General features: G+C 32.6%; 1 protein-coding gene across 2 annotated transcripts in view; it reads right to left on the bottom strand.

The window, feature by feature from the left end:
- Window positions 1–22525, bottom strand: part of NLGN4X (neuroligin 4 X-linked) — a 472262-nt gene that overhangs the window by 416124 nt on the left and 33613 nt on the right. For both annotated transcript variants that reach the window (XM_051984569.1, XM_051984571.1), the window contains exon 2: window positions 16954–17122. The gene's annotated coding sequence lies outside the window, so the exon portion shown is untranslated. The remainder of the gene's footprint in view (window positions 1–16953; window positions 17123–22525) is intronic.

Here is a 22525-nt window from a genome sequence, read left to right as displayed (position 1 = left end):
GCATCTGCTTACAGTTCAAAAGGCATGTGGTAGGAGAAGGCTTTGGGAATCATCAGAATAGTAACATGGTTATTTATTAATGCTCCTATGCTAAAGAAACTGTCAAATTATTTTGATGAGATAAAAAGATACTGAATATATTTAATGCTCTGAATATTTATTTACTTTGCACTGTGAATCCTGGTATAAAACAAATTTATGTTATCTACTTTGGATAAGTCAAACATGCTTTATGTATATATTTGGTCAACAGATGACCAGTAATTCTCTAAATTATGAGCATCCATCAAATAGACACATCAATATTTTAAAAGCGCCTTTTCTACAGTTGAATATCTTAAGTTTGCTTTCTTCCTAACAAAGTTTTAATGAAAATTTACCAAAGCTTATTCAAGAAGGATTGTAGAAGTCAATTTTGACAAAATACTTGACAGAAGACCCGTCTTGAAAATCTCATAAAGGCAGAGTGTTCTGGTCAGTGAATGCTTATGGGTATCCATAGTCAAGGCAGGTGCATGAAACAAGCTACTAGAACAATTATTTTGCCTTTTTCTTCTGGCTCTTCCTTTGTTCTTTTCTGACTTCATGAGTGTGTCATCAAATCCATAACAATGGAAAGCAAGGTGAAATCAAAGTCATAGTATCAAAGTTAAATCATATCCTTTACACTTACAACCTTGGGCAATATACAACTTCTAGCCTCATTTTCTTCAGTCAGTGAGATAGCTAGGCTACTTGACTTCTAAGGTCCTTTCCAGCTCTAAATCTGTGAACTAGTCAAAGACATGGATTTCATATCTATAGTCACCAACACAGCAGTTTCCCCCAAACAGGTTGAGAATTATAAGATTCCAGATCATGTTAAAAAGGAATTTCCTAAGCTTTAATTAGATACATGTCCAGAACCATGGACATTGAATGAACAGACAGGTAAAAATATAAAGTCTTATCATATGCTGTTAACTTCAATTATCCACCCAACTGAATGTGGGTACTACCCCTTAGCTAGGCATTAAAAGAATTAGCTCTTATCAGGAACAACCTTTAGGTCACTGCACCCCAGAAAATAATACAAGAAAGCAGCTACTAAATACTTTAATACTAAAAGCTGAAAGTTGAATGAAGTACAGAAGATTGGAACCAAATAATTTAGTAACCACAAAAAAGTAGGTATGTACAAATGAAAGAAGAGATAAAACCCATAGTAGAAAATCTAACAATGATAGTCCTAGAGGGCATTAGAAAATGTAGAGCTCGAAGTGTTAACTGATCCAGATGTAAGTGTTTCCCAGCCATGGTTGTCTCTGGATATATGTATAGATAGATAGATAGATGTACATATGGATAGATCTATATGTCTACATAGGACTATTATGCTCTATATGAACATAATACAGACACGTATGTTCTCTACATAAATACTTTTCCCTTCTGGTAGTGTGTTAATCTATGGGAGAGTATACATAATGAGAAAGTATATTCTTGCCATTCTTTTTGCCAAACTATTTAACAGAACATCTTTTATTTTTAACTTTTGGCTGGTTAGAAAAGATAAACATCAACAACAGCTTGTAAACTCTAAAAAATGACTGCTGTGAACACAAATATCTCATCTACATCTGCAGATGCTACATTAGAAGATAACTATCAAACAGTCATGCCATAAGTATGTATAAAATCAAGAAACCCCTGCATGTACAAAGAAAAAAAAAAAAAGATGGGCTATTTCCTCCAAAGAGCTACTCACTTATTTTTGATTATCCAAAAGTAAAGAGAAAGATAGAATCAGAATTTTTTGCCTGAGTCAAAATTTTCACTTACAAGTTACCTTGATTAATTCATAATTTTCTCCATTTTTATTAAAGAATACATATATTTTGTCCATTTACTTCTTTTAGGTTCCTTGATACAAGTCATCACCAAGACTGTGCTATTTTGCTATATCTTAAATACTGCACAGTATTGCTCAGAGACTTGAATCTAAATTATGTAGTAAGATCTTAGAGGCACAAGAATACAACCTTAAATATATGGGTAACCATCCCACTATGCTTATCCAAGAAGTAGAACAAGCATCTAGGGATCCATGTAGTTGCCAGAGAGAAAGTTCTACTTTTCCTATCTCTGAGTATCCATAGAAGCTTGATTTTTGAGGGTTTATGCAAGCTGTGTTGCAGACCTATGAGTCAGAGAACTGACTCACTCATTCCTAAAATAAAAGCTTGCAACAATGTCATTTGAAAGAGCAGAAGCCTTTTCTGTATCCTAAGTGATTGATGAGTTACTATATATATTTATGTGCGTATGTATATGTATGTGTGTATATACTCTCTCTCTCTCTTCTTCCTTCCCTATGTCTCTTTCTGCACACACATATATATGTAAATGTATAGATATATGTGTGTATGTATATAATGCATAGATAAATTCATATACACACACACAAATATATACAGATCATATATACAGCAAGATGAGGTGAAAGTCACAACACAGTTGAAATCTATGAATAAACATTAAATTAAAATGTATACTATAAAATGAAATGTATCTTTTAAACCACTAGCACACGAATTGAAGACACTGTTAAAACTATATACTATTTAACTGAGAAGGTATTTTTGTCTCAGCCTAAGTATGCTACTGATCTATATCATTCAGTGCTCTAATATACACATATGAACATATATACACAAACACATATATATCCATAAGCCCACTTGCAAATACTACTGCAGGTCTATGATTTATAAATATTATACAAACTTACACAAACACACACACACACACAAACACACACACACACACAACTGTTAGAATTTTGAGAAGAAACCTTAAAAATCTCTCCACAGAAAGAAAACAAAGTACTTTCTCAGTCACGGTACATTTTTCCCAATAAAAAAGAGAGAGAAGGTGGATTATACCATTAAGAAAAATAAATGATTCTGTCATTTAAAAATTAATGCTAGAGTCCTTCTCATTTTTTTTTAGAAGAACTGATTGATAGATTTCTCCTTTATCCTCCAGACAGCAATGTTGTTAAGTCAAACAACTAGTGGAAAAAAGGAGAACTGCAAAATCATCACTAAATTTTGCTTCTCTATTGAACCATTTTATCACTCATACAATCAAGGAATACTAATTAAATGAGAGCGATTTGAGGTTAGCAATTTGCTACTGATCTGTATCATTCAGTGTTTCGATATCGATTTGCCTTAGAGAAAGAAATCAATTTTTAGTACATTTCTGGGCTACATATACCCCAAAATTAAGGTTTCCAAACATCCAGAGATGTAATTTTTAAAATTACCCAATAAATCATTTTCTAAATCATTCATTTGAAAAAAAAAAAAAAAAAAAAAAAAAACACTATCTATACCCCTACAGCAGCATGAGCTCTATATTATGTTCAGGTTTTCACATTGCTACAGTCTGACTGCTTTGCAGCCATAATACTCAATGGTTTGAGCTGCTATCTTACAATTATCCAGTGCTCCCAGCATGTTCTTATAAATATTTAACAAATATATCTCAGGGAAAAAAAAACCTATACATAATACACTTTTAAATTGAATTTACATTACTAACATTTTTGCTCTTAATTTCTTAATTCTAAAAATGAATAAACAAATCAAGCCCTGATCTGTAATAGTGTTTGCCAATTTCCTGAATTTAAATATTCACACTAAAAATTTAACAATCAGCTCTCAAGAGTCATTTGAGCTGGCTGTAGCTAATCTCTAGGTTGCTCTGCTACCATTCTATAGGAGGATTCTACAGGAAGAACCATTAATGATTCCTACACAATGTAATACAAACTAAAAATCATATCTGTGACAAGGGAGAGGACTACTCCCCAAACATTTAACAAGACATAGAAACAACTTCCCTCCAACCTGAATATTTTACACATTCATGTTTACACACATATAGGAAAATATACATGAACAAACATGTGTATATGTGTATGTATATATATATATATATATACTCATTATGTAAGCATATTTGTATACACATATATATGTGTGTATACACCTGTGAATGTGTGTGTACCTGTGTGTATATACTCACATTTTGCATAGTATGGTCAAAGCCATGGTAGAGTTCTTCAATAATTTGGTTATGACATTAGCACCAACAAATTATCAACTTGATAACATTTTGGAGTAGCATATCACATATACTAACTAATGTATTATGTATTTATCATTTAACATATTTATAATATATAAGAAGGACCTACTGGGGATTATATAGATTATACATAAATATATGTATATTAAATCACATATATATATATATGTATACACACAGATGGATAGATAGATGGATATAGATAGATATCTCGATAAAAGATAGACACACATTTTAAAATAGATATCAGCCCTACTTTCTTCCAGCTTATAGAAGGCAAGGGATAAGCCATACACAAATGGCTATAAAACATACTTTAAAAATTCAATCAGAGGAGAAAGTTATGTGATTCAGAGAAGCATTAATAAAGATGAGGTAATAAAAGGAAACAGAATTAACAACAACAACAACAAAAAAAAAAAAAAAAAAACCAAAGACAAGAAAATATAAGGCATTTGGAAGATATGGAAAAGAATGGGGTCCAGTTTAACTGGAGTTTAGATTGCAAAGAGGCGGGGTACTATGGCATAAGACTGTAAAGACATAGTAATTTCAGAATGTGCAGGACCTTATATTCCGATAAAAGAATCTGAATGTGACTTGGTTGAAGATTTTTCACCAAGAATGATATTTATATCTAGATGTGTATTATATATACCAGATTAGTCTGATAGAGGCAGATCAAAATGAAGGAAAAACTTAAGAGAAGGCTATGTATTATACATCAGGTTAATGGCAATGGAGATTTCAGAAATAAAGGGGATGAATATGAAAAATACTGCACTGATGAGACTGACAGATATTGGTAAGAAGATACAAAAGAAGAGGGAGAAGAGTTGACGATAACTCCCATGAGATGAGGGAATTGATAGTTTCCCAGGCAGGAAGAGAGAAGTTGGATGAGGATCTGATTTAATATAGATAAAATTGATAGAAATAGATACATATTTGATAAAGATAACCAAGTTAAGCTTGATTTTAGACATGTTCAGTGTGAAGTATCAACAAAATGTGAAAAAAAAATAGAGATATCTGAACAATAGCTGATTTTATTGGTCTGGTGGTCAGAGGAGAGCTCAAGAAAAGTCATACTGCTTTCAAAATCATCTTCAGATATCCACAACTGAAACCTGGAAAGTAAATGAGATAGGGCCAGCAAGGTGCTACAGTAGATAGAGGCTGGCCCTGGAATCAGAGAATCTCAGTTCAAATCTGGTCTCAGGCACACATTCAATGTGTAATCCCTGAGGAAGTCATTTATTAATCCTGTTTGCTTCAGTTTCTCCATCTGTAAAATGAACTGGAGAAAGAAATCCCAAACTAGTCCTCTATAGTTGCCAAGAAAACCTCAAAAGGGATCATGAAGAGTTGGACAGGACTGAAAGGAAACAACAAAAAGGTAGCAACTATGTTTCATATTTCTCTCAGTCTTTAGTATAGAGCCTTACATTTATTAGGCACTCATTCATTTGCTAGTTGACTATACATGCTAACTATAGAAAAAGACACTTATCTTTACATTAATTCAAGAAATGTATGCCTCTCAATTCCAAATAATGCTCAATCCTCATGTTCTATAAGTGATCCAAATAATTTTAATTATGTTTTCACCAGAGCCAAACATGTCAATATTCTGAAAAGGCAAATGGATTGAAATGTAAAGAAAACAAAACATGTTTGAACAAAACTAACTGCTGTAATAAATTATTTAAAAACAAAATTAGATCAGATTTGAGGGGGATACAGACGATAAAGAGACAGAGAGACAGAGAGATAAGCAAAAAAACCAAATTGTAAATAAACCTCAAAATGTCTTCCTACCTAAAGCCTCACCCTTGAGAGAATTGAGGAGATTAGAATAGCAAGTAACAGAGGAAACTGACTGAACTGCACTGATTCTATTTTGTCATTCAATTCAGGAACTAGCTTAGTTCTTTTTACATTCAATTATGTGTCTAGTCTAATTTCTAATCTGTGAGAAAACTATATTCAATCATGGAAATCTTGAGAAAAAAAATTATTATTTGAACCTAGTACTGTGTGTTTGGGAAATGGTTTGAAGACCCTTAACCAAAAACCTAGGTAATGCTGACCTAAAACCCAGTGAGACCCAAGACTGATGCAAAGAGTTTTCTTAGAACTGTCCATCATACGCACTTTATATGTTTTCTCTGAAAACTAGCCCCATACTGTTCCATCAATTACTGTTTTCATGTTCCCTTGATTGTTTACAGACACCTGCAGAAGCACCTCTTTTTCTAAATTCAAAGAATTATGACTATTTCCATTTCCCTTCTAATTCTGAAAGTTTCTGATCACTTAATGTTACAATGTTTTCTTTTAATTAATTGATCCTATTATTTTATTGTTTTTAATGTATAATTTTTTTTATCCTCCTGTATTGGGGGTCCAGACTTAAGCTGAGGAGGTATAATCCCAGTTCTTTGGGCAATTGTTATGCGTGCCTTTTTTTTTTTTTTTTTTCTTTTCTTGGTAAGAGTTTTCCTGATATTGAACTGATCCTGCATTCCTGATATAAATCCCATTTGGTCATAATGTATTATCCTGCTGATAAGCTGCTGTAATCTCTGCTAATATTTTATTTAAAATTTATGCAAAAAGGTTCAAAAGGGAGATTGTTCTGTAATTTTCTTTCTCTATGTTGGCGCTTCCTTGTTTAGGTATCAGTAACATATTTGTGTATTAGAAAGAATTTGTCAGGACGACTTCTTTACCTTTTTTTCCAAATAGTTTACATAGTATTGGAATTAAATGTTCTTTAAATGCTTGGTAGAATTCACTTATAAATACATCAAACCCTGAAGATTTTTTCTAAGGAAATTCATTGGCAGCTTGTTCAATTTCTTTTTCTAAAATGGGACTATTTAAGTAATTTACTTCCTCTTCTGTTAATGTGGAAAATGAATATTTTTGTAAATATCCAGTCACTTCGATTAGATTGTCAGATTTGCTGCCATACAGTTGGGCAAAGTAGCTCCTAATTATTGCTTTAATTTCTTTTTCATTGGTGATAAGTAAAGTTTTTTTCATTTTTGATGCTGGTGATTTGGTTTTTTCTTTCCTTTTTCCAGCCAAAAGTTTATCTATTTTGTTAGCTTCTTCATAAAACCAACTCTTAGTTTTATTTATTAGTTCAATAGTTTTCTTAGTTTCTATTTTATTAATCTCTCCTTTGAGTTTCAGAATTTCTAATTTGGTATTCAATTGGTGGTTTTTAATTAGTTCTTTTACTAGGTTTTTTAGTTGCATGCCCAAATCATTAATCTCCTCTTTCTCTATTTAATTTATGTAGATATTTAGAGATATAAAATTTCCCCTAAGAACTATTTTGGCTGCACTCCATAGGTTTTGGTATGTTGTCTCATTATTGTTATTTTCTTAAATGAAATTATGGATTGTTTCTGTGATTTTTTTTTTGTTTGACCCATTCATTCTTTTGAATTAAATTACTTAATTTCCAATTGGTTTTTAGTCTATCTTTCCCTGGCCTTTTATTGAACATAATTTTTAATTGCATCATGCATCTTCCTGAAAAGGAAGCATTTACTCTGTTGGCCTTTCTGCATTTGATTGTGAGGTTTTTATGCCCTAATAAATGTCAATTTTTGTAGATGTAGGTGTATGTAGGTGTAAGTGTCATGTACTACAGAAGAAAAAAGTATATTCCTTTCTGTCCCTGTTCAATTTTCTCTAGAGATTTATCATATCTAGGTTTTCTTGTATTATATTAACCTTCCTTATTTCTTTCTTATTTATTTTGTGGTTAGATTGGCTGATTCTGAGGAGGAAAGTTGAGGTCTCCCACTAATTTAATTTTGCTGTCTATTTCTTCCTGTAATTGGCTTAAAATCTTCTCCAAGAATTTGTATGCTCTACAACTTGTGTATATATATATATTTTATGCTGGTACTATTTCATTGTTTATGGTACCCTTTAACAAGATGTATTTTTCTTATCTCTTTGAATTAGATTTATTTTTACTTTTGCTTTATCTGAGATCAGAATTGCTACCCTTGCATTTTTTTTTAATTCAACTGAAGCATAAGAAATTCTGCTCCAGTTTTTTAGCTTTACTCTACATGTATCTCTCTGTATTAAATGTGTTTCTTGTAAACAACATATTGTAGGAGTCTGTTTTTTAATCCATTCTGCTATTTGCTTCCATTTTATGGAAGAGTTCATTCCATTTACATTCAAAGTTATGATTTCCAGCTCTGGATTTCCCTCCATTCTAAATTCTCCCCTGTATACATTTTTGTTCTTTCTTTCCAACCTGTTCTTAGCAATATTTTACTTTTATAACCCAACCCACCCACTACCTTATGTTTTGTCACCCCTCCCCCATTCTCTTACCTTTTTTTCCTTAGTGTTTCTGTCCTGCCTTCTATCCATCCCCTCCCTTTTCTTTCCTCTTTCTCCTATAGCATTTGATAAATTTCTATATCCAACTGAATGATTAAGTTATTCCCTCTTTTAGCCAACACTAATGAGTTCAAGCTTCAGACAATGCTCATCTCCCACTCTTTTTTTTTCTCCTGCTTTGTAACAGGTCTTCTGTGATAATCTTCATATGATCTAATTTGTCCCATTGTACCTCTCCTCTAGTCCTTTCCCAGTACAGTCCTTTTTTCACCACTTAATGTCTTTTTCTTTGATATCATCACATCAGAGTCCATTCACAACAATACCCTCAGTCCTTGCCATGATCCCTTCTATATGCCCCAGTAACAGATACACTTCTCAAGAGTTACAAATATATTTTTTCAATCCAGAGATATAAACAGTTTAATCTTTGAATAATATATATATATATATATTTTTTTTTTCCCCCTATGCACTTTCCTATGTTTCTCTTGTGTCCTGTGTTTGAAGATTAAATTTTCTGTTTAGTTCTGATTTGTTTAACAAAAATGATTAAAAGTTTCTTACTTCCTTGAAAATCCATTACCTCCAATGAAAGATGATGCTCAGTCTTGCTGGGTAGTTAATTTTTGGTTGTAACTATAGGTCTTTTGTCTTCCGGAATATGGTATTCAAGGCCACACAAAACTTTACTGTAGAAGTTGTCATATCCTGTGTAATACTGATTGTTGATCCTTAATATCCTAATTGCTTTTGTCTGGCAGTTTGCAGTATTTTTTTCCTTGAGATTGTAGTTCTGGAGTTTTTCAACAATGTTCCTTGAGGTTTTTCCTTTTCCTTTTGGGATCTCTTTCTAAAGATGATTGGTGAGTTCTTTCAATGATTATTTCCCCCCTGTTTCTACAATATCAGGGCAGTTTTCTTTGATGATCTCTTGAAGAATACTTCCATTGTTTTTGTTTTTGTTTTGCTTTGTTTTGTTTTTTTTCATTCTTTTTAGTTTGTTTGACTAAGTCTAGATTCTTGTTTGACTTGATATTTCATGGAATCATTAACTTCCATTTGCTCTATTCTAGTTTTCAATGTGTAGTTTTCTTCAGTTAGCTTTTGTATCTCTTTTTCCATTTGATTACTTCTACTTTTGAAAATGTTTTCTTGAGTGAGGTTTTTGTTTGTTTGTTTGTTTTTGCATTTGGCCAATTGTACTTTTTAAGGAATTGCCTTCCTTTTCCAAGCTGTTGACTCTCTCTTGCATATCTCTCATTTCTTTTCTCATTTTTTTCTTCTACCTCTCTTATTTTCCTTTTAAATCTTTTATGAGCACTTCCAAAAAGCCTCTTTGGGCTTTGAGAGCAATTCATATCAATCTTTGAGACTTGCTCTGTGGGTATTTTATCCTTGTCTGAGTTGGTATTTTGGTCTATTCTGTCATCATAGTGGCTTTTCTGTTTTGTATTCATTTTCTTTCCTTTCCTTTTTGTATTTCCTCTTTTGTGACTTTTATGGTTGAGCTCTTGCTCCTGGGACAAAAGGGGCACTATCCTAAGTTTCTTGTAGAACTCTGAACCTTGGCTTTGGACACAGGACTCCCTTGTGTTTTCAGGGGGCAGTTTTATCTACTTTTTCCTAGAAATGGCTTGGTTTCCCAGAATTTGGCTTCTGATATGGGACTCGATTCTGCACCACTGATCTGCTCCTTACCTGAACCAGGACCAGGGATCTCAGTTGCTGATCTCCTATGATTAAGACCCTCTCACTGGCTTTCTGAGATACTGTCTCAGCTGGGCTGAAAACCCTTTTTTACCCCAGTGAGACTAACCTTTTTTAAAGTCCTTCCAATCTATCTTGAGCTGGGGAGTGTTTTCATTTCATCAGACTCTGTTCAGAGGTTTGGTTTTATATGGTTTTCAAGGGAAATTGAAAGAGCTCAAGAGCTCAAGCAGCTTCCTGGTTTTACTCTGCCATTTTGGCTCTATCCCCTACTCTTTAATTATTCCTTAATAAATTTATATGCTCATAGGCTATAATATTTGTTTCTTCAATCACTTCATCCTCACCTGCCATACTTTTTAACAATGTATCTCACCATACATCTATCAAAGTAATTTTTTGAAATTACTATTGATTGACTATGTCACTCCTCAATAAATTTTGTTGTTTTTCTATTATCTTAAACTAAATATAAATTACTCTGTTTGGCATTTAAAATCCTTCACAGCCTGACCCCAATCTGACTTTCCATATTTATCATCCATTACTCTCCTTGCCTCGTTTTATGGTCCAGTCAAAAGACTTTCTTTTTGTTCCTTACATACAATATGCCGTTTCTCCTCTCTGTAGTCACATTTGACTATTTCTTTACTTCTGCCTCTTAGGAATTCTCAATTCCTGTTTAGTTCTGATTTTTTCAATAGAAATTATTGAAAGTTTTTTACATCATTGAAAATCCATTACCTCCACGGAAAGATGATGCTCAGTCTTGCTGGATAGTTAACTCTTGGTTGTAGCTACAGGTCCTTTGCTTTCTGGAATATAGTATTCAAGGCAATGAAAAACTTTATTGTAGAAGCTGTCCTATCCTGTGTAATACTGACTGTTGTTAATATCCTAATTGCGTTTATCTGGCAGCTTGCAGTATTTTTTCCTTGAGATTATAGTTCTGGAGTTTTGCAACAATGTTGAACATCATCAATATGAAACTTTTCCTTCTAACTTTATTGATTATAGTTATTGTTCAGCCATTTCAATCATGTTCAACTTTTTGTGGTTCCATTTTCTTTCTTCTTCTTCTTCTTTTTTTTTTTTTTTGGCAAGGATAAGGGAGTATTTTGCCATTTCCCTCTCTAAAGCACAGAGGGTTAAGTCACTTGCCCAAAGTTACAAAGCTATTAAGTTTCTGACCTCAAATTTGAACTCAGGAAGGTGAATCTTCCTGACTCTAGGCCCAATGCTCTATCTACTGCATTATCTATCTTCCCTATTTACTGGCTAATGCTTTCCCCAAATAAAATTATTTTGTATTTATTCTATATGTATTTTGTTAAAAATTGTAGTTGTGCATATTGTCCCCAAATAGAATGTAAATTCTTTGAGTTTCATTTTTTTGTTATGTATCACCTATAATTTATAGAATAATTGCAGAGAATAGGCATTTAATAAAGTCTTACTGATTGATTGGTTCATAGACAGAAAGCCTGATTGACTAAAAGACAGAAATAATTAAATAAATGTTTATGTGTGTGTTCATGTGTGTGTACACATATGTAGAAAGAAAAAAATCATGATTCTATATATGTAACATATGAGTAATAAAAATACTACTAGCAAATTTTTAAAGTTTTAGTTATACAGAAATGCAAAAATGTTAATTCTCATATGAATCTTCTTTACAAGACAATTAAATAAAATGCTATTATAACAATGGACTTATCCATCATCACACATTATCAAGTGGTCAAACAAAAGGCAATTTACAGTAAGGTGAATATGAAGCAAAAATACACTTGTCCTCATATTATAGACAGAAAACATACAAAATTTATTTTAAGAAATACTTTCTGGAACAGCATTTGATTATATTAATCCAACTCTTGATCATCCATAAGAAGTATGACAGGCAATAATATGTATAATGACATGCAAATAATTCAGGACAAAAATAGACACATGGCAATCTCTGAGGAAAGGCACTAAGACTAAGGAGAACTAGGAAAGATTTCTTGTTGAACACTGGAAGCCAAAAAGCTGAGATGAAGAAAGCGTTCCAGTAATGGGGGACTGCCAATGAAAATGCACATATTCTCTCCAATATCCCTAATACATTCAATTTCTGCTTGAGAATTTACATTAATTCCTCCCAAAGCAGCCCATTCCAATAGTGGTCCACTCTAATTGTAAGGGAATGTTTATTTCTACTGAACCAAAGCCAGCTTCCCTGCAGTTTCCACACACTGCTCCTGGCTTTGCCCTAGGGCCCAAGGAGAGCAAGCCTAATCCTTCTTCCACATGATAGCCCTTCAATTATATAACAAAAAACCTCTTAGATATTTGACAGTCCAATCATGTGCCCTTCCCCCAAGTCTTTTGCAAATACGGATCCCTAGTTCATTGGTTTTTGGTTAATCTCATAGTGCAGAATTTCTGGTCCTTTAACCATCTTGGTTACCCGACTTGGGATATTATCTAATTTATCACTAAACTGAACCTCTCCTAAAATAGTGCCTTTAGAAATCAGTGCTCCAGTGACTTAGTTTAAAGGTTGAAGCACATATCTCCTTCTTCATCCTGAACTCAGTTTTCTCATCATCACATAAACTGGAGAAGGCAATAGCCACTATCTTTGCCAAGAAAGCTCCCAAAAAGATAATAATGAGTTTGACACAACCGAAATGATTAAATAACAACAACAAAACCATTTCGACAACTGTGTAGAAGAAGACTTGAAAAGGGAGATATCTGGGAAAGGAAGACTAATAATGATGCAACAGTCAAATTAGTAATTTAAAAGGGACTTCTGAACTATGTTATTGACTTAATGAGTAGAAAAGAGGGATAAATGTGAGTTGTTATAGAAACAGAAATGTTATGAAATAATACAGAAATAACAACTGATTGGAAATATAGGAAAAAAAGAATAAATCAGTGAATGATGAATTATTAAACAAGCCTTTATTAGGCAATTCTTATGATTCATACAAATATAAATAGCAAAACAATCCATTTTCTTGAAAAGGATAGAAATGAGAAAGAATTAGGCAGTTAAGAGGATCATAGAATCCTACAGAGAAATGGTATATGTCAGAAGATAGTTTGGTTCATAGGAAGACAACAATGATCATTTGGATATGCAGAACTTGAGAAGATTTTAAGATATCAAATTTAAAACACAATAGGCAATTATAGTCCTATATGGGGCCAAAGAAAGAGCCACAGTTGAGAGGGATTTGGGCTACATACAAAGGACTAAGGAACTAAGGAACATCAACATAGACATGAAAATTAAACCTATGTGAGGAGGAAAACTAAGAGCGAGTAATGTCTCAAAAACCTAGGGAGGAAAGAATATCCACAAATGGTCAACAGAATCAAGATACTACAAAGTTCAAGGAGGACTGAGATTGACAAAAGGTAATCAAATTTGGTAATTAAAAAAATCTCTGGGAAGTAAACAGAGCCAAGAGAATAATATATATATAATGATTTTAACAATTTAAATGGAGAGAACAACTCTGAAAAAAAAATCAGAAATCATTGCTTCAAAATTATAAAGCATTGCTTTAAGAAAGAGCTATGATACCTAACCTATCTCTTTACAGAGATAAGGCTACACAATTGTTGTATATTTCCTATCTTGTCAATTTTTTTTAATTTACTGCTCAATTATGCTGATTTTTCCTCTTATTTGTCTTTGTCTTTAAAAAAAATCTGTTATATGGGATACCTTCTGAGAAGGGGAAAAGGAAAGATATTGGAGGAGATTATGGTCATGTAAAAAACAAACAAACAAAAGACTTATAAATGTGTCACACTGTGCTAAAAAAAAAAAAAAAAAAAAAAAAAAAAAAAAAGGACAAAGGTGAAACAGTTTTGACCTTTAAGGAACTTACAAAATAAGAGGGGAAACAATGTGCATATATACAGATATAGACAAGCACATACAAAACCAATTTAAGTAATCTTACAGTGTAAAGCATGGGGAGGAAATTTGGGTTTATAGGAAGTATTTGATTTCTTTTTCTTTCTCTACAGGTGGGGAGGATGTGAATTCCAGGCATGAGGAAAGACCAGTGAAAGGACAAAGAGATCAGAGGGGAGGTATTCTGTATGAAGAACAGCAAGAATTTATCAACTTATTTCTCCATCAATAATTTCCCACTAGGCTTCTTGAACTGTTATGCCACAGTTCTCTTTAACTGTCATGCCACAGTTCTCTTTAACTGTCCTGACTCAGTTTCCCTGTACTAGCTTCCCTTGTCTCAGTTTCCTTAACTGTTTTGTCTCAATCCCCTAAGCTGTAAAACTCCCCCTCTGGTCCATTAAGACTGGGGACCATTTGCTCTAGGTTGTAAATTGTTAATGTAAGCAAAATAAGGGGGGAATTCAGACCTCTGTTTATTCAGACATCCTGTTTCTGGTTTTTAGTAAGAATTTATGGCCTCCCCCCCACCCCATCCTGACAGAAATTTTCCCACACTTCTTTTCCCTTTCTTTGTATTTAAGGTATTTAAGACATCAGGGTACTCCCATTCATCGCTAGATGCTAGAGGCTGGATTCTTTGAGATGACAGTCTCATCCAGCCCTGGGACCAACATGGAACCCTTGGTCCCACTATATCTCTCCATTTAATAAACTATTGAATTGGTTCCTAATCTTTGTCTGACTGGATAATTTGAGATGAGAGTCCTGTCCAGTCAATTATGTTCTCCAATTAATAAAATATTAACTCTCTAATCTTTCTCCTGCTTCAGTTTCTCCCGCATTACGGAACAATGGAGAAGACATCTACTGTACTATAATACTATTACAGGCAATAGAAATTTTTGCCATTTGATGTTTGTGAACTGATAATGTAAGAAATCTTTGGTTGGCTTATCAGAAATTTTAGAAAAATAAAAAAGCATCATTAAATATAAAATATAGTTTTACTTTATTTAACAGGGCTTATTTTCTTTCACTCACCTTAACTTGCACCATCACCCCTTAGTATTAAGAGATAAGCTCTGGACTATCTTTCCTTCTAGATATTTCAGGGAATAGCTCCAGGTAATTTGAATAATTTTGATCAGCTGCTCTGGATGACAGCAAAGGAAAAGGAGTAAGGTGCTTCCCAAAGTCTTTGTCCAGCAGAAAGTACTGCTGTAAGTTGGGAAAATAATTGTCTGATCATGAAGTCAATAGCTCTAAGCCACCATAAGTCTACTAGGAGTTGGAGAAAGAAAAATATTTTTAAGGTACAAAGAAATGGGTCCAACAGCTCTCCTGAGGATCCTTAATAAGTAAGGTGAGGGATTTTGGGAACCAATATATAAAGAAGGCAATAAGACTAGCAGAATCACCTGAGTCTAGAAGTGTTATGTTTCTGAACTATAAAATATATCAAAAGTACTATTCCCATATAAATCAATTTTTATAATATTTGTACCTGGGAGAAGAAAGGTGTGATTTGTGAGAGACAGAAAAGATGAGAATTGTACTGAAAACAGCATGATGAGGAAATGCAAAAGGAAGCAATTCAAAGGGAAAAGGGTTGCAGATGCTTGCAAAAAAAAAAAAAAAATACAGGGCTATGGTTCTGGTAATATCAATGTGGAGGAATAAACCAAAAATATACTTTTATAATCCTACCCAGGACAATATTAACAATTCAATGAGACTATGCAGGTTGTTTGGAGAAAAATAGTTCAGTGGTGGGTATTGTAACTTTATATGAGTGCAGAACCAAGCCCTGTTTCCATTATCTTGAAAACAAAACTGTTATATTTTAAAGCTTGAGATTCTGTATGCCTGTAAAGGAAGTTAGTGATTACTTTTGCAAATGCGTCAGATAACTGAAATTCTGGACAAGCCAGGAAAATGATAATGTCAGGAGTTACATTAACTCAAGAGTTACATTTATAAGCCAGAAATACTGTTAAATAATGATTTATTATCATGGAAGGCCTTAAAAATGACAAAAAGAACAGCATTTCTTAATATTGATTACTTTGGACTAATATGAATTAACTTGCCCAGTCCCAGAATTTTTTTGTTCAGATTTTTTTCACTTCAATAATTATATCTGGTTTTATTCAAATAATATTTATAACTATTACAAAGCAACAAAAGTCAACAAGCATTTATTTAGTGCCAGGTACAGTGCTAAAAGATGAGGATACAAAGAAAGATAAAATGGTTCTTCTCAATTATCTTTCTATACAAACTCCTTTAAAAATATAGTAAAAATGGATAATGTGTCAAAGAATATATGATAAAAAAAATGTTTCCAAGATAATTGTACTTCAATTATAGCTTATTAAAACAAATAAAGCTGCACTGTAGTTTAAATAATGAAACATCTGGGTTAAATCAGGGAAGAACTCTGCCCCTTAATGGTGCTATGACTAAATTCCTTAGCCTCTCAGAGCTTCAATTTCCTTATCTGTAAAAAAGATGGTGATTTAAATTAAATGATCTGTAAGGTCTCTTCCAGCTCTAAAAATCTTTAAATCTAAGGTTCTTATAAATAAAACAATTACAATAATTTAAATATATGTAGTTTGTTAAAGTACTGTCCTCAAAACAATCTTGTGAAGGAGATATACTAAAGGAGGTGAAGTGAGGGATCAATTTAATTAACATTTTAAAAATGGTTAATCTACTTGAAAATGTCAAAATGATAATCTTTACATAACATCTCTAATGGAATCCCACCAAATTCATCAGTGCATACATACCCATGGAGAGATCAGGTGCTGAAGATAAGGACAATTTACTCCAAACTAGGATAATGTTTCAAATAAGTCTCTCCACACAATTTCATCTTTGCAACTAAAAATTGCAGGGCTGATATAGATGTACACATCCATTCCAACTCTCCAAGAATTGAAGATCAAGGACATATACCTAGGGCAAAGTATAAAGGAATATTAATCATAATATATAAGAATGAAAATTCTTTTGACATACCTTTGAAAATTTCAACTTAGTAATAAATTGCAGCTTATTCTCTCTGGCATGTTTAAACACAAATTCTTCCTACATATCATATTAGGAAATTTATCTTATCTATAATAAATATTCTTAAAAATACAAATCTCTACTTCATCCCTGGTACTAAGCCTTTTAGCTGACTTTAAATCATCTCTTACAAAGATTTAAATTAGAATATTCAGTCAAATTGGTGAGCATGGAATGACTCAGGTAAAATTACTTTAAAAATGTTTCTTGTTCTAGGTGAGTGTTTTTTTTTTTAATTAGTATTTCATGTTTTCTCTCCTGATTAAGTTTGTAGATAAACTTAGGTGTGAGATGTTTTCATTTGTAAACTCATTTAAATTTTTCTTTTAGATGTTTGGGAATAGCTTAGGGGATAGTGAGATGGGATAATATATATATAACTAGGTTAGTCTAGTTGACAAATTCCAGGTACTGGAAGGTAGGCTATTTTTTGAATTTGTTTGAATCTGAATAGTTTGTTTGAATCTCAATTGGGAACAAACTTCTGCATGCATGTAATAATAAAGATGACATAACATTTTAAGTTTTTAAAGGTCTTTACAGACATTATCTCACCTGAGCATCATATCATCCCTATGAAGTGAGTATTAGTGGTATTGTTATCTCCATTTTTATTTTCAGTTGGGAGGAGAAGGAAAGAACAAAAAGCTATGATCCTCTCAGTGCAATTCCCAATGTGAAAAGTCCCTGAATAAAGGCAAATCCCCAATTTCTCTGTAATTAACAGATGAGTTCCCTGGAGTCACTGAAAAGTTACTTTTGCCATACCCAGTTTACAGACTTAGTGCATTAGAAAAATTAACTGATTTGCTCAGTGTCAGAAATAACATCCGAATCTAGGCTTCTACTGATTCCAAATGTAGTGTACATCACTGCTTATGTATACCTTTTTTTTTGGTGACAAAATATAAATTGTGCAGCTAAAATCCAGCCTTGTTAAACTGGTTCATGGCAAATTTTTTTTCTCTCTCCTTCTTCCATAAATTGTCAGTATACAAACACTACCTTTTCTTTATGCTTATTTAGGAATATTGTGGATATTTAATAATTAATTCAAGATTCACGTATAAATGTTTATGGTCTTTCTCACAGAGCTATGTTGGGGTTGGAATGGGAGTGGGAAAAGCTGCTCCAAATTACAATTAGAACTGACTTACAAAGTTAAAATATGCCAGTGAAAGAATGTGGCAGGTGTTTGTCTCTAATTTGCTCACATCACTTCATTCCACACATTATAAGGGGAAGGGAATAATTTTATAACTTTTATATTTTATGCCTATTTATATACTTTTATATCTCCCCCACGGTTTACTATTCTTCCAACTACTTTTTAAAGATCTCCAATAAATAGAAAAGATTAAGTAACAAATCTCATGCCCTAAAGTTTTAATATTTATATTTTAAAACTTCATATATTTCCAAAATTAACCAACTTTGAAAGAAATTTAATAATTCCATCTATTTTTTATCTCCTTAAACTCTGCAATGGTAAAATCTGATCAATACTGACACATAATGCTAAATATATGGGCAATGATTCCAAAAACTTAGTCCAACGGTAGATTTATACTTATATTGACAGTTTTTCTTTTTAAAGAGAATATAAACATTTCTTTTGATATCTTAATTTTGTAATGATTTTTCTCACAATATTCATTTTAGAACAATAGATCAAATGATTTTCCATATTATTCCCCTTTTTGTGAATTTTACATTTTATCAGGGTTGTTCAACTTATAGAAAGTTGTTCCATTAATATTTTTTAAAAGAATAAAATTATTTAATTGTTATAACTGTTAAGAAAACAACTGAATAAAAATTCCTGAGAGAATTTCTAAAATTCAGGGAAGATTACTAGAGAAAAAGAGAAGAGAATGAAACACATTAAAAGAGTATCATTTCCTAAAACCAATCAAAACAACACCCACATGACAAGAAATTAGTTTCTTAACAGGTACCATAAGTTTTGCATTTTTAATACAAACAATTATTAACAAATGAAAAAGCATACAAAACCATCCATCAAGCAACCTGTAACTTAATCAAAGCTATTTAATAGATTAGTAAACTAAAAGAAATAATTTTTTTAAAAAACTGCAAAAAAAAAGAAACTGATCTAGAATTAACTACCTTCTGATTCCTTGAAGATGAAATTGATATGTACACTATGTTGAAATCTTTTGCATAAACAAAAATCATTACATCCAAAATAAGAAAAGACATGAATCCAGAGGAAAATATTTTCATTAAATATCTCTTATACTATAATAATTAATTATTTAGTGTTTTAAAATTTGGCAATATCAACTTCAAATTATGATGAGATAGAGAAATAGAATAACATTGTTTATAAGACCCTCCAATCAAATCAGCATATGCCTAAATATGATATTTGCTATTATAGTGGAGACTTATAGCACAGTCAAGAGGAGAGATTTACTGTAGTATTGTTCTTTAGATGTTCCTGTTTGCAAAATGACATTTGTATCAATCCCCAGAATATTTCAGAACCTTCTAGAACAGATCAATAATCATTCAAAGTGGTTTAGTTTACTTATTCAAGAAAAGATGAAATAAATGCAAATTTAAGGTCAAGATTTAGATTTCAACATGCATTTTAGATGGACACCCTTTAGGGTTATATCTGGAATCTAGCCACAGTGCAGGTAGACAATGAACTCAGCCCAGGGTTGAAAAGAAAAGCAAGTTGGATTACTTTCAGCAAATCACAATGAATATTTACCAAGCTTCCCATTAAAGCAAAATCCCTTATTTTTCAATACTAACATTTAACTAGTGTTACTTTAGGACAGAGAATTGTAGAATAATTGGCTCCAAAGAAACTAAAAATGAGCATCACAGAACAGGTAATAGAGAGTTCATGTGGTAAATAGAAACAAGCTACAAAATGCAACCAATAATGATCTTCAAAGAACAGAAGTAAAGGAAATCATGAAAATGTTGTATTATATAATTAAATTTTATATATATATATATATATATATATATATATATATATATATGGAAATGCTCTTATAAGAGAATTTGTGAGAGACACATACCCAAACAGAGAGAGAGACAGACACTGAGAGACAGGGTAGAAAGAGATTGATTTAATTATAAGTCAAATGGACAGGCAAGCAATCCTTTGTATACCGCAGGCCTCTTTATGAATCTTGCACTATCTATTAGTATCTTTAATAATAGATCAGAGAGGGCAGGCATTTTGGATGCTAGACCACACTAAATAGAATTAAAATATAAAAAAAAAAAAATTCCTGATTTCAACCAATTATAGAATAGTGAAGATTGTATTTGCACTTAAAAAGAACTAAATTTAATCCCATCACAGACATTTAAAAGCTTTTTGACTTTAAGTAATTCACTCAACTTCTTCCTAAGTTTTCTCAATTGAAAAATGAGATGTTTGGTCTCCAAGGTTCCTTACAACTTCAAAATACTATGATTTTGTGGTGAAAATAACTAAGAAATATAGAACTTGGTGAAGTGGCGTTGGAGAGATCATATAAGAGAAATTAAGAAAAGCAAGCATGTCTGAGCATATATTTATCTATCTACAATGTTATTAAGAGCTATTAAATATTAAAAAAAAAGATAACCAACCTAATGACTATTTCCAAATGTGAGAAATAGACAGTTTTATGATAAATAGACTTCATTTATTATGAATGAATTATTATGGGTGGAAAATGTGATATATTATAGTGTATGCTGATAAGTGTTTTAAAACTGGTTTTCCTAAAAGAAATGTACACAAGAAGTTCAAATTAAATCTGCATTATGAACATTTTCAACATGACTTTCTTAAGTCTAGACAACCAAGAAAACAATAAATCAAGTCTGATTTGTATAAACTCATATTTTAAGTTCAACAATCAGTTCCGAGGTCCCAGTTTAAACTTACTCCAGCGTATGCTTGTAATATTTGTCATATGTGACAAAACATATGTTTTGTTATTTCAATTTTGCTTAACTATGGCTAGCTAGAGTTTTTCTACTGATGCTCTCATAACATTGGGGGATGGGGGCAACAGCAAAAGCTTCTAGCACCCTAGATGTACTCCAGTGACATGTCTACAAGAGTCTCACAAAATGTGTTGCAATTTACATTACTAAAACTCCCTAATATATGAGATAATTTTTAAATTTCTTAATTTAAATATGCTTTACTCCTCAGGACTTTAATGCAAAACGGTGGTTGTTCAGTCATTCTCATGTTCAACGTTTTGTGACCCCATGGGCAGTAGCACAATGATTCTGTCCATAAGATTTTCTTGGCAAAGATACTAGAATAATTTTGCCATTTCCTCTCTAGTGGATTGAGGCATACATAGTTAAGTGACTTGTCCAGGTCATATAACTAGTGTCTGAGACCAAATTTAAACTCAGGTCTTCCTGATTCCAGACCTAGACCAAGAATAAGGTAGGACTTTGCAAAATATGTTGGGAAAAAAAGTTTCAAAAGAAATAAATAATAGAAGTCAAAGGTTTATTGTTGGAATCCTAGTGTTAACTCAACTTGAAACAAGGTGATAACTCAAGGGAGATGTTAGAATCCTACTGTTAACTCAATGTAATTGATAGAATGCTTGTGTTCACACCTTTACTCATTGGAGTTCACATGTTTGGGAGATATCCGAATTCACACCTCCCTTGAGGCTCTTAGGGCCAGAGAGCACTCTGGGAGAAAACCCATAATCCCATTCTCTCAGAAGAGTCATATATAAACCCAATCGAGAGAATTCAACTGAATTACATGGAGAGTGGAGCTGAATTGGAGGCTGAAGAAGGCAGAGGCAGAAACAAAGGACAAAGCTGCAAGAGCTCTTAGAACCAAGGAGAAAGAGAGGCCTCTAAGAAAAGCTAACCGGGCTATATTGGAGATTGAGAGCCAGAAGCCCTCTCTCCGAGGCAAGAGAGATCCATTCCATTTTCCACTTGGTTGGCTGGAGGACTGAAGGACAAACCTTTGGATTTGGAGACATTTGGAGGGAGCTCTTGGAACCAAGCAGAGAGATAGCCTCTAAGCTAACTGGGCTATATTGGAGGCAATAAACGATCTGAACTTTTATCACCTGGCTGCATTTGGGTGATTATTACTCTTAACTGATACTAAGACTGCCTCCAGAAAACCTCCCCCAAGAAACCTGCTCTCTCTCCCCCAGAGAGAACTATTATTATATTATTTTAAAAGAAGAAAATCACCACATTTTGGCACCCGAACAGGGACAAAAACAAAAACAAAAGAAAGGGGGAGATGTTGGACTC

Source organism: Antechinus flavipes, chromosome 3 (assembly GCF_016432865.1).
Source record: "Antechinus flavipes isolate AdamAnt ecotype Samford, QLD, Australia chromosome 3, AdamAnt_v2, whole genome shotgun sequence".
NCBI lineage: Eukaryota > Metazoa > Chordata > Mammalia > Dasyuromorphia > Dasyuridae > Antechinus > Antechinus flavipes.
The sequence above is the reverse complement of the archived record's forward strand: the minus strand, read 5'-3'. Positions and strand labels throughout refer to the sequence as shown.